The following is a 12,095-nucleotide window of genomic DNA, read 5'->3' on the forward strand; positions in this document are numbered from 1 at the left end:
ATCTGCCCAGACCTTCTACAACAATAATGAATAGGAAGGGTGACAATGGATCACCTTGTCTCAGCCCCCAGGTAGGGTTAAAGGTTTGGGTAGGGGTCCTGTTCAACAGAATAGAGATGACAGGGGTGGATATCATGGAACTTATCCAGTTTATCCATTTGTGGTTAAATCCATAGGTTGTAAGGATGCTCTTCAGATACTCCCAACTTAACCGTTCTTAGGCCTTTGATAGATCAAGCTTAATCATAATTCCAGCTAGCTTTTTTTCCTTGAGGGAATTAACTACCTCTTGAGAGGTTACCATCCTGTCCAATATTTTCCTTCCCTCGAAAAATCTCGTTTGCTTCGGGGATATGATATTCGGCAGAAGAGGTTTTAGTCGCTTTACAATCAGAGTGGCCATAATTTTATAAACGGAAATACATAGGGCTATGGGGTAGAATGCCTGAGGGTATTCCAATTTTGATGTCTTGGGAATGAGAGTTATAAAAGTGGAGTTTATACTGGGACATACCTTTTGATATTTTATTTTTGAAAACTTGGCGATTTCTTTCTTTCCATATGGCCCATAGGTTTAAACCTAAGGCCAGTCCCCATGCTCGGTTCAATACTGGACTTGAGAAAATATTGTTGCACCATAGAAGGATTGTTTCCTTTATGTTTTGGCAGTCCCGATCCATCCTTTCGAAGACTCATTGCAGCTGACTCCATTTCTATTCAGCAAACGGACAAGAATTTAGCATATGCTCCATATCCTCTCTATTTTTTGGCACTTCCAGCGTAGGGACGGGCCCTGAATTCCCTTTTTCTGAAGTTGGTCCCAGATTAGGATCCTCCCTTTGCATACCAACCATAGGATATGGGTTACCTTTGGCCATTATCCCCCCTTCCAGATTTTTTTCCAAAGAAGTCCTTGTCCATCTTGAGCTTGTTCTGCTTTCAAGTCATACACTTCTTTGTTGGTGAAGGTACCTTTCATGGTGTGGCTCCATCTTAGAATGTCCGGGTCATTCCTAATCATGATTTGTCTAGATCTTATTTCTTTTTCGAAATCTTCCCATTGCTCTGTCTCTATACCCTAGCCCTAATCTTCCTTCTTCTTCCATCTCCTCCAATTCCCTGTTCCTTACTCCTCTTTCCAGAATTTCTCTACATATTGGATGTTGTTATCATTCGTAAATCTATATATGTCTCTCAGGTCTTGCCTATCTACTATTCTTTCTCTTTGTTGCCATGAGTCCTGCTAAAATCTTGTTGTTCTGCCATTGCGAATTTTCCAAAAAGCATGTTGGTTTATAAGATCCCTATTTTGGCTTACCAAGTTACATGTTGCCGATCCTTTGGGTGGGTCTCTATAACGTAGTATGTCCTCAGTTCTCTCCGACATGTTATACTTTCTTGTCCATATTTGTTTCCATAATTCCCTTCCTCCCCCCAGCCATCTCCACCATAATTTAGCTCCCATTACTTGGTTTAAAGTGTATGGGTCTCTGAGGCCAAGCCCTCCTTCCATAATTTTTTTACCAATCTCTGCCAAGATATAAGGGCCCATTTCCTTGTTTGTTGAGCCCCTCCCCATAGCAATTTTTTAAATATATCAACCAGTTTGGTGCATGCCCCCTTAGGGGCCGCCATGCCTGACAATTGGTATATGGCAATCGACTGAAGCACTATTTTAAGGAGGACAGTTATGCCTGCTAGTTTGAGGAATCTAAAGGTCCAACTTCCCAACCTTCCTTGTAGCTTCTAAAGGATCTACTGCCATCCTGAGAGTTTTAGAGATTTTTCTGATAGAGGCATGCCCAGATATTTAGTGGGGAGTTTTCTTGTATTGAACCCCAAGATCCTAGCAAGATAGGTCTTAACATTCCCTTGGGTGTTGAAGAAGAAGGTACACGATTTTTCATTGTTTATTTGGGTCCTCGATGCCATCATGAAGGTGTTTAATATTTCTTTGATTCTACCAGCTTCTCTAAGCGATACTTGGCAAAAAAGCATGATATCGTCAATGAATTGTTGGTAGGTTATGGAAAGGTCATTCCCCCATATCCTAAGGCCTTTAATCCTAGACTCATGGGCTTCGTTTTTGATATATCTGCCCAGACCTTCTGCAGTAATAATGAATAGGAAGGGTGACAATGGATCACCTTGTCTCAGCCCTCAGGTAGGGTTAAAGGTTTGGGTAGGGGTCCCATTCAACATAATAGAGATGACAAGGGTGGATATCATGGCACTTATCTAGTTTATCCATTTGTGGTTAAATCCATAGGCTATAAGGATGCTCTTCAGATACTCCCAACTTAACCGTTCATAGGCCTTTGATATATCAAGCTTAATCATCATTCCAGCTAGCTTTTTTCCTTGAGGGAATGAACTACCTCTTGAGAGATTACCATCCTGTCCAATATTTTCCTTCCCTCGACAAATCCCATCTGCTTCGGGGATATGATATTCGGCAGAAGAGGTTTTAGTCGCTTTACAATCAGAGTGGCCATAATTTTATAAATGAAAATACATAGGGCTATGGGGCAGAATCCCTGAGGGTATTCCAATTTTGATGTCTTGGGAATGAGAGTTATAAAAGTGGAGTTTAGACTGGGACATACCTTTTGATTTCGCCTTGATTCCTCCTTGACTTTTAGAATGTCTCTTCCCATGAAGTGCCAAGTGGCTTGGTAGAATTATGCAGTAAACCCATCTGGACTGGGAGCCTTACTTTTCTTCATACCCTTGACGATTTCTTCCACCTCTTCAAGCGTAGCTTCTCTCATCAAGGCAAGGTTTTGTTCCTGTGTGACCCTTTGAGGTATATGTTGAGAAATTATTTGAATTGCTTCCGTTCTGTCTTCTTGTGGTTCTGATAGGAGATCTCTGAAGTGGTTTACTAGGAGCCCCTCCATCTCCTCATGTTATACTCTACAATTCCCCTCTTCATCTTTTAGGGAGAAGATTCTGTTGTTCTGGCAGTGTTGGACCATCGACTTGTGGAAAAACCGAGTATTGGGCTCCCCTTCTCTTAACCAGTTCACCCTCGATTTTTGTTTCCATAGAATCTCTTCCTGTTTTCTCCTTTCCTCCAGTTGACTTATTAATTGGCCCTCCTTTGTTGTTAGCTCTTCTGATCTTCCTTCCTGGATGATTCTTTGTTGCACCTCTGTCATTCTCTGATTGAGCTATTGCTGGTCCTTCATGATATGCCAGAATTATTCTTTATTCCATTTCTTTATTTTCTTATTGATTTCCTTGAGTTTTAATTGGAACGTACACATACAGTTCCTCCCTTGTTGATTGCTTTACGTCGACCAAGCCTCAATTTTTTAAATGAGGGTTGGGTCCCTTAGCCAAAAGGCTTCAAACCTAAAAGGTCGATTTTTCGGGCTCACTTTCAGATCCACTTCCAATCATATAAACCAATGGTCTGATCCCATCCCAGGAAGAATTGATGTTTCTATGAATATATCTCAGTTGATAACCTACTAAGATATTAGGAATCTATCCAATCTGGAAGTAATTTGGTGATTCCCTCCTCTTTTGTTGTTCCATATGTGCACCCCATTGATTGTTGGGATGTCTACTAGGCGTTGCTTTGCTATAGTGTCCCCGAATAACTCCATGTCTATGTCCATTCTTCTCATGCCTCCCCTTTTGTCTGCTAGTGAAGTGATCATGTTGAAGTCTCCCCCCACCATCCATAGGTCATCTGGGTATATACTTCTCATTTTTGCTAAGTTCTGGAGGAAAACCCTTCTCTCTCCCAAGATATGGGGTCCATATACTCCTGTGAGGAGCACCCAATCTTTCGATCTGATGACTCTAAATCTTCCTGAGAGGATTCTCGGGATGCTGACCTAGTCTTCAAACCATATTTCTCCTGGGTTCTAGATGATCGTCAATCCTCTTGCACTTCGATTGCTCCATGAAGACTCGTCTCCCCTGCAGTAACATTTCGGTAGGAGGGGATCTCTCCCCCCCTGCCATACCACTCATTTCAATTGTCATCATGATCCTTTGTTGCTTTGCCCTTGTCGTTTCTCAAACTGCGGTGTTTGCAGGTTTGTCAGACAAAGTCCGTGACGCCCAAACTCTAGTTGTTCCTACTCTTCCTCCGATCTTCCTCTCTCAATATTATTTGCAATTATTGTGCATATTTTCAATTCTAATATATTTCCGTGTTAGATCTATTTCATGAAATATGTGAAAACTAAAATATCTAAAGTTCGAATCTCCTGTTTGTGACTTGGTTTAAGGAGAGGAGCCTAGGCCAAGCCAAGCCATAAACCTTTAGAAAATACAACAACAAAAAAATAAACACAAAATTTTAAAATAAATCACTTGATAATGATCACTTTCAAACCATATAATTCTAAAACAACTCTATTTCACATTACCAAAATTAACGAAATACAATTTACAAAAGTTATGCGAAATCTTTGGTAGCGTGATCTTTCTTAATAAATAATAAATCGTTATCATGTAACCATACGGAATCAAAAGGTTTCAAAATAAATAACAATTTATCAAATCATTATTATATTAGTTTATTAATAAATTAAAGTAACTCATTATTATATTAGTTTATTAATAAATTAAAGGAACTTCTATTATTAAGCAGAGTAATGTCTGATTGGAGATTACATAATAGTTTTTGGTTTACACTGATTTCCTTATTTTTAATATCAAAAAATTATAATTAGTCGATAAAAAAGAGGTGGGAATTCAGGTTGAATGGTAAACCATTCACACGAAACTTTATAGGTATATGTTCCAACGAAAACATCGGAAACTAATTTTCTCGGCAGAGTGGAAGACTTTTTTACCGATGAACACCGGCACCCAATTTTCCACGCGGAGCTGTAACAGTTTTTAACTAATGACCGATGTTATTAAATAATTTCAAGACAACGGACGGATGATTGATTCCTTTGTCCCCGCTCCACCTTTCTAACCACCGCAACCCGTTTTCAAATTACCCGAAGTTTTTAGGTTCTTTTTAACGAGAACATCGGAGACCACTTTTCTCAGCGGGGGAAGAAAGACTTTTGAAAGACTTCTTTTGGAGTGAGATTAAATTATATCAAAAAATTATAATTGGTCGATAAAAAGGAGGTGGGAAATCATGTTGAATGGTAAACCATTCACACGAAACTTTATAGCTATATGTTCCAACGAAAACATCGGAAACTAATTTTCTCGGCAGGGTGGAAGACTTTTTTACCGATGAACACCGGCATTCATATGTTTCAACGACAACATCGGCATCCAATTTTCTTTGACTGTTATTAAATAATGTTTTGTTATTAGAACGGACGGATGATTACACCTTCACAACTTGACGTGTTCACGACTCTACGTCTTCTTCACTACGCCGAGTTGAGTTGCTCCACAGTACTCACTCACCGATGATTGATTCCTTGATTGATTCCTTTGTCCCCACTCCACCTTTACAACCACCGCAACGCAAAGTTTTTAGGTTTTTTTAACGAGAACATCGGAGACTGCTTTTCTCAGCAGGGTATACTTTTGAAAGACTTCTTTTGGAGTGAGATTAAATAATATTCTTTGTTTCGCCCCACAGGAGGAACGGCCTCATCATTCATGCCTTCTCCTTCACGTTTTTCCCCTCTCTACGTTCACACTCTGCAACTTGTACTACGTCTTCTTCACGACGCCGAAACACGCGGTTTCTCTCCTTTTTGCCCTTTATAAATACACACTCACTTCTCCACCCATACTCACTGCATTTCTCCCCTCCCCTCCCCTCTCCCAGAGGCTGCGATTTCAACCACCATGCCCTCTCTTTCTTTTGCTTTTCATCTGCTCTTTCTCCTCCTCATCCTTTCCTTCACCCCTGGGAAAGGATCCCACTCTTTCCACAATGACCACCAATCCCTGGTGGCATTCAGGAACCTCATTGCCAGCGATCCACATCATTCCCTCGCAGATTGGACTCCCGCCAACCCCTTCTGCAACTGGACCGGCGTCACCTGCAACCGCCGCCATCCATACAGAGTGGCCTCCCTCAACCTCACTCTGATGGATCTGAGCGGTTCCATTTCTCCATCGCTCGGCAATTTGTCGTTTCTCCGCACGCTCATTCTCTCAGAAAATGAGCTCACTGGTCACATCCCGCCTCAGTTGGGACGCCTGTTTCGTTTGAGGGAGCTCTGGTTGGACAACAATGGCTTGGAGGGAAATATCCCGCCTCAATTGGGACGCCTCTTTCGTTTGAGGGAGCTCCATTTGCACCGAAATGGCTTGGACGGAAATATCCCAACTCAACTCTGCAGTTGCAGAAATTTGACTCTTCTGGCGCTCTCCTTCAACAACCTGACCGGAAATATCCCGAGCGAGTTGATTTCCCTCCAGAAATTGCAAGTGCTTGCCTTGGGAGAGAACGAGCTGACAGGTACTATTCCCTCTTCCTTGGGAAACCTTTCATCGCTGATTGTATTAGGTTTGGAATACAACAGTCTCACCGGTTACATTCCGAGTCAACTCATCAGCTGCAAAAATTTGACTATTCTGTATCTCGCCGGCAACCATCTGACCGGAAATATCCCGAGGGAGTTGGGTTCCCTCCCGCAATTGCAGATTCTTCACTTGCACGAGAACGAGCTGACAGGTACCATTCCCTCTTCCTTGGGAAACCTTTCATCGCTGATTGAGTTGACTTTGGAAGGCAACAGTCTCACCGGTTCCATTCCGAGTCAACTCATCGGCTGCAAAAATTTGACTATTCTGGTTCTCGCCGGCAACCATCTGACCGGAAATATCCCGAGGGAGTTGGGTTCCCTCCCGCAATTGCAAGTCCTTGACTTGGAAGAGAACGAGCTGACAGGTACCATTCCCTCTTCCTTGGGTCGCCTCACCCGTTTGCAAAAACTTCTTCTTTCCCTAAATGATTTGTCAGGTCGCATTCCCACATCTTTGTCAAATATGTTAAACTTGCAATATCTCGATTTATCGGGAAATCAACTTAGTGGAGAGATCCCAAAGTTTATTGGAAATTTTTCTAACTTAGTAACACTGGGTTTAAGTGGTAACAAGCTGAGTGGGACCGTGCCTATAGAGTTGGCTAAGTTATCTTTTCTAGAAAATTTACTTTTGAATAACAATCAACTAGATAGTGGCAATGCTATAAACATGCCTTTTCTTACTGCTCTTACTAATTGTTCTCACTTACACTACCTATGGTTGCACAACAATAAATTAAGTGGTGTTTTACCATTTGCCATAGGTAGATTATCTACTAATTTATCTATGTTAGCATTATCAAATAATAAAATACAAGGAAACATCCCTCCACATATAGGTAATCTTAGCAGCCTAATCTTATTAAATTTAAGTGAAAATTTTCTAAATGGTAATGTTCCACCATTAGGAAAATTTGTAAAAATAGAAAGATTGTATTTAAGTAACAATAATTTAGAAGGAAACATACCTGATGATTTTGAAGGCTTACAACACCTTGGTCTCTTGGACCTTAGTGTAAATAGTCTCTCTGGAAAGATTCCAAATTCCCTTTCACTCCTTAAACAACTAAGAAGACTCCATCTTCATCACAATAACTTATCAGGGACCATACCTTCCAGCTTAGGAGATTGTATAAATTTGGAATTGCTTGACCTATCTCACAATAGCCTCTCTGGAAGTATACCACATGAAATTGGGAAATTTTCTAATCTACAATTCTATTTGAATTTGTCATGGAATTTATTAGAAGGTTCCTTGCCCGCGGAGATTGGTAAAATTGCAATGGCTCAAGCAATAGACATCTCTGTCAATCAATTGATTGGGGCAATACCCCCTGCACTTGGAAGTTGTAGTGAGCTACAATTATTGAACTTATCTCGCAATTCCTTCCAAGGGTCTATTCCAGAGTCACTTGGAAATTTACAAAGCCTTGCAAGTCTAGACCTCTCTTTGAACAACTTATCAGGTATAATACCAGTGGTCGCACTCAAGAATTTGAAAATGCTTCAAAGCTTGAATTTGTCTTTCAACAATTTCACCGGGGAAATTCCAGAAGGAGGGTTTTTTGCAAATAGAACAATTTTCATGTTCTTAATTGGAAATCCTGGCCTTTGTGGACCGCAAGTATTTCAACTGCCTACATGTCAAACACCAAGACATCATTTTGCACTTGTGAAAAGATTGATACTGCCAGTGAGTGGAGTTGCTGCTTTTATATTCTGTTGTTTACTTTTGGGATTCCTTTGGAAAAGAAAGGGATTCCTTTGGAACAGATTTATGCCCGTGCAAAACTTTGATTCCTCACAAGCCATTTTGCAAAGGTTGGAGCACAAAAGGATCTCATATCAAGAGCTTCATGTAGCAACTAATGGATTTGCCGAGGCCAACTTGTTGGGAATAGGGAATTTTGGTTCAGTTTATAAAGGAATTTTGATTGATGGCACACTTGTTGCTGTAAAAGTTTTCCATTTGCTAAAGGACAAGGCTGAAAAGAGTTTTAAAGCGGAATGTAGCGTCTTGCAAAAGGTTCGACATCGAAATCTGGTGAAAATCATAACCTCATGTTGCAACATTGATTTCAAAGGATTAGTGTTCAAATTTATGTCTAATGGAAGCCTGGAGAAGCATTTGTATCCTAATACAAATGACAACAATGGTGAAGATGCATGTGAAATGGGACTAAAAACAAGATTGGACATTGCAATAGATGTGGCCCATGCCATTGAATATCTTCATCATGATTCATTTGTGCAGGTAGTGCATTGTGATTTAAAACCAAATAATGTGCTTATTGATGAAGACATGTCAGGGCATGTAACAGATTTTGGTATTGCAAGATTAATTGATGAAACCTCTACTGAGTCACTTACTTCAACACTTTCTTTGAAAGGATCTATGGGCTATATTGCACCAGGTATGACATTTAGAATGTTAAATGTTTGCTTTTCATTTCTAAATGTCTCACCAACATTTTTGTATGGAACAATAGAGTAAAATTTGATGAATGTTATCTTAAATGCAGAGTATGGATTCGGTCAGCCAGTGTCTACCAAAGGAGATATTTACAGCTATGGCATTTTGTTATTGGAAATGCTTACGAGGAAACGACCAACTAATGATATGTTTTCTGGAGACCTGAACTTGCACAAGTGGGTAAATCTAGCCTTTCCAAGCAACGTTAAGGAGGTAATTGACAACAACCTTCTTAGGGAGGTGGAAGGAGATGAATTTGAAGAAAACAATGTATCCAATTGCATATCTTCTCTTATACAGGTTGGTTTGGTTTGTTCAAAAGATTCACCCAATGAACGACCAACTATGAGAGATGTGGTAATGGTATTGGAGAACCTTAGAAATGATTTGGGGGCAAATACAATTGCTTCTAGGAGATTAAGGCAAAGCATATCTGATTTGCTTAACAATACAAATGCAACAAGGAGTGATACACATGCATCAAATGCCCATAGTTCTTCCTCATTTTAGTTTGTGAAAATTGCAATACCAGAAGATTTCAATATTTCCATTGTGCATACAATGGCACTTGTTTTTTTTTAAAGTTATAATCGTTGAAGCAAACTTCTATTAGTATTTATATTTATATGTTAGTATTATCAAAATAAAAAGTACACACTTTTGTGACATAATATTATGTGGATTGCAAGTGTACATTGGTTTATTTTATTGACCATTCATAATGACAATGTTTTTAATTGTCTCAAATTAATTCCATTATTTATTTGTCTATAAATGAAAGGATATAAATAAAAAATAACAATCATCTATAACTTATAAATATTTTTTTTTAGCTCAGTGAATTGATTTTATGAATTATATTGGATTTTAATTACACTTTTGATATTATTTTTAATTATTTGACCAAACTTTTGTTCATATTTACTATCTATTTATGATTATCATTAATGTGAAAATTACATTCTTTAATAACACTTTATTAACCAAATGAAAAAATTATATCTTAATGTGATTTATTACTATTATCCATGATGTCAACATTCATATCTACAAAATAAAAACCTCTCTCACAAAAGGTGATATGAAACTAATTGTATTATCTTTAGAGCGCAAATTACTAGATTAATATATTAAATTTAACCATAACTAATTTGTTTATGTCATTAACAATAATTTAAATGTTGAATTCCCATTTAGATGTGATTTTTTTAATTTTCATGTAAATCAAATTGATGAAACATCAAAAACAATTCTATTCTTTTAAATATATCATTTGATCCATTTAAATTTCAGTTATATATAATTTGTTTATATTATCAATAAAAATTCAAAAGTTAAGTTCTAATCTTAAATATGATTTTTTAATTTTCTTATTAATGAGATTAGTGAGCCATTAATGGAACTTGATGGTGAACTGTATACAATGCACGAATATTTAAGTATACAATTTTGATCTAAAAATCATGTTGAAAGACATGAAAATTTATGTTACAAAACCATGACTTATTATAATTTTTAACAATTTAGAACTTCTTTTAGTTATATTATAATTATATCATATATAAATTTTATATCCCCATACATTGTTGGAGACATGTCTGAGAGATTTCCTTACCCTTTCAACCCTTCTTTTCTTCAAAGGACTCTTGTTGACCATGTAGATATTTGGCTTCTTGTATTAGGGCTTCTTATATTCTAGCAAATACTTCAATTTGATAGTTAATGTTATTGACAAAACAATGGGATATGGAAGACATTTTATTCTATGCTCCTATTAATAAAGTAGCGAGTGATAAAAGTTAAGGTTTTATGCTAAGTTGGCCTCTCTAGCTTCCAATGGATAGAGGTTTCTTGAATATGGTATAAATATGTTATTATTTCAAAACCATAAATCACATAGATTTCAATTCACAATTTTCTAAGTGGTATGTTCATTGAATTTATCTCAAACTACCTTATTAGGATCTACTCCAAATTCAATTGGAAATTTACAGAGTCTTATGAACTTAGATCTTTCTTCCAACTCCCTATTAAGGACAATTCAAATTACTCTTGCATTTGAAAATGTTTTAGTATTTGAAATTATCTTTCAACAATCTCATTGGGGAAATTCCAAAAGGAGGGTTTTTTTTTTATTATATAAAAAAACAATTTTCATGTCCTTTATTGGAAACCCTATCTTTTTCAAACCACAAGCATTCCAATCACCTATCTCTCAAACAACAAGAGATCATTTTGCATTTGTGAAAGAGTATTATTGCTAATGAATGTAGTTATTGTTGTTGTACTATGTTGTCTACTTTTGGGATTCATTTCGAAAGGAAATAAGTGTATGCAAAATGTTAATTCCTTGCAACATATTGTCTAAAGGTTAGATTAGAAAAGGATCTCATATGATGAGCTTCACATAGAAATTAATAGATTTACCAAAGCCTTGTTAGTAATGAGGAGTTTTTGTTAATTTATAAAGGAATTTTAGCGATGACATAGTTGTGGCTACATAAGTTTTCTAGTTGCAAAAGACAAGGTTTTCAAGAGTTCTAGATTAGAATGTAGTGTTCTACAAAAGGTTCAAAATTGAAATCTGGTGAGAATCATAACTTCATGTTCCAACCTCCATTTTAAAGGATTAATGTTCCAATATATGTCTAACAAAAGCTCGGAGAAGCATTTTGTAGGGATGACAATAATGGTGAAGATGTATGTGAATTGGCTTTGAAAACACAATTGGATATTGCCATAGATGTGGCCCATGCGATGGAGTACTTTCATCATGATTCTTTTGTTCAAGTGGTACTTTTTATTTGAAATCCGATAATGTGTTTTTGGATGAAAACATGATGGTCCATATAGTGGACTTTGGTATCGAAAAATTAATGAATGCAACCTGTACTAACTCACTTCAACATTTGGTTTGAAAGAATCCATGGGATAAATTGTCCCAAGTATGACATTTTAGAACATTAATTTTACTTGTTTTTCCTCATCAACAGTTTTTGTACACAGTGGTAAAGTAAAATACAATGAAGGTTGACTTCAATATGGAGTATGGATTAATTGAGATAGTGTTTACCAAGGTAGATATATATAGTTATGATATTTTTTTAGTGGAAATGCTTACTAGGAAGCAACCAATTTTTTTTGAGATG

The sequence above is a fragment of the Pinus tabuliformis genome, chromosome 1_2 (genome assembly GCF_031772625.1).
Source record: "Pinus tabuliformis cultivar Carrire ecotype Pingquan chromosome 1_2, CPIR1, whole genome shotgun sequence".
Classification (NCBI taxonomy): Eukaryota; Viridiplantae; Streptophyta; class Pinopsida; order Pinales; family Pinaceae; genus Pinus; species Pinus tabuliformis.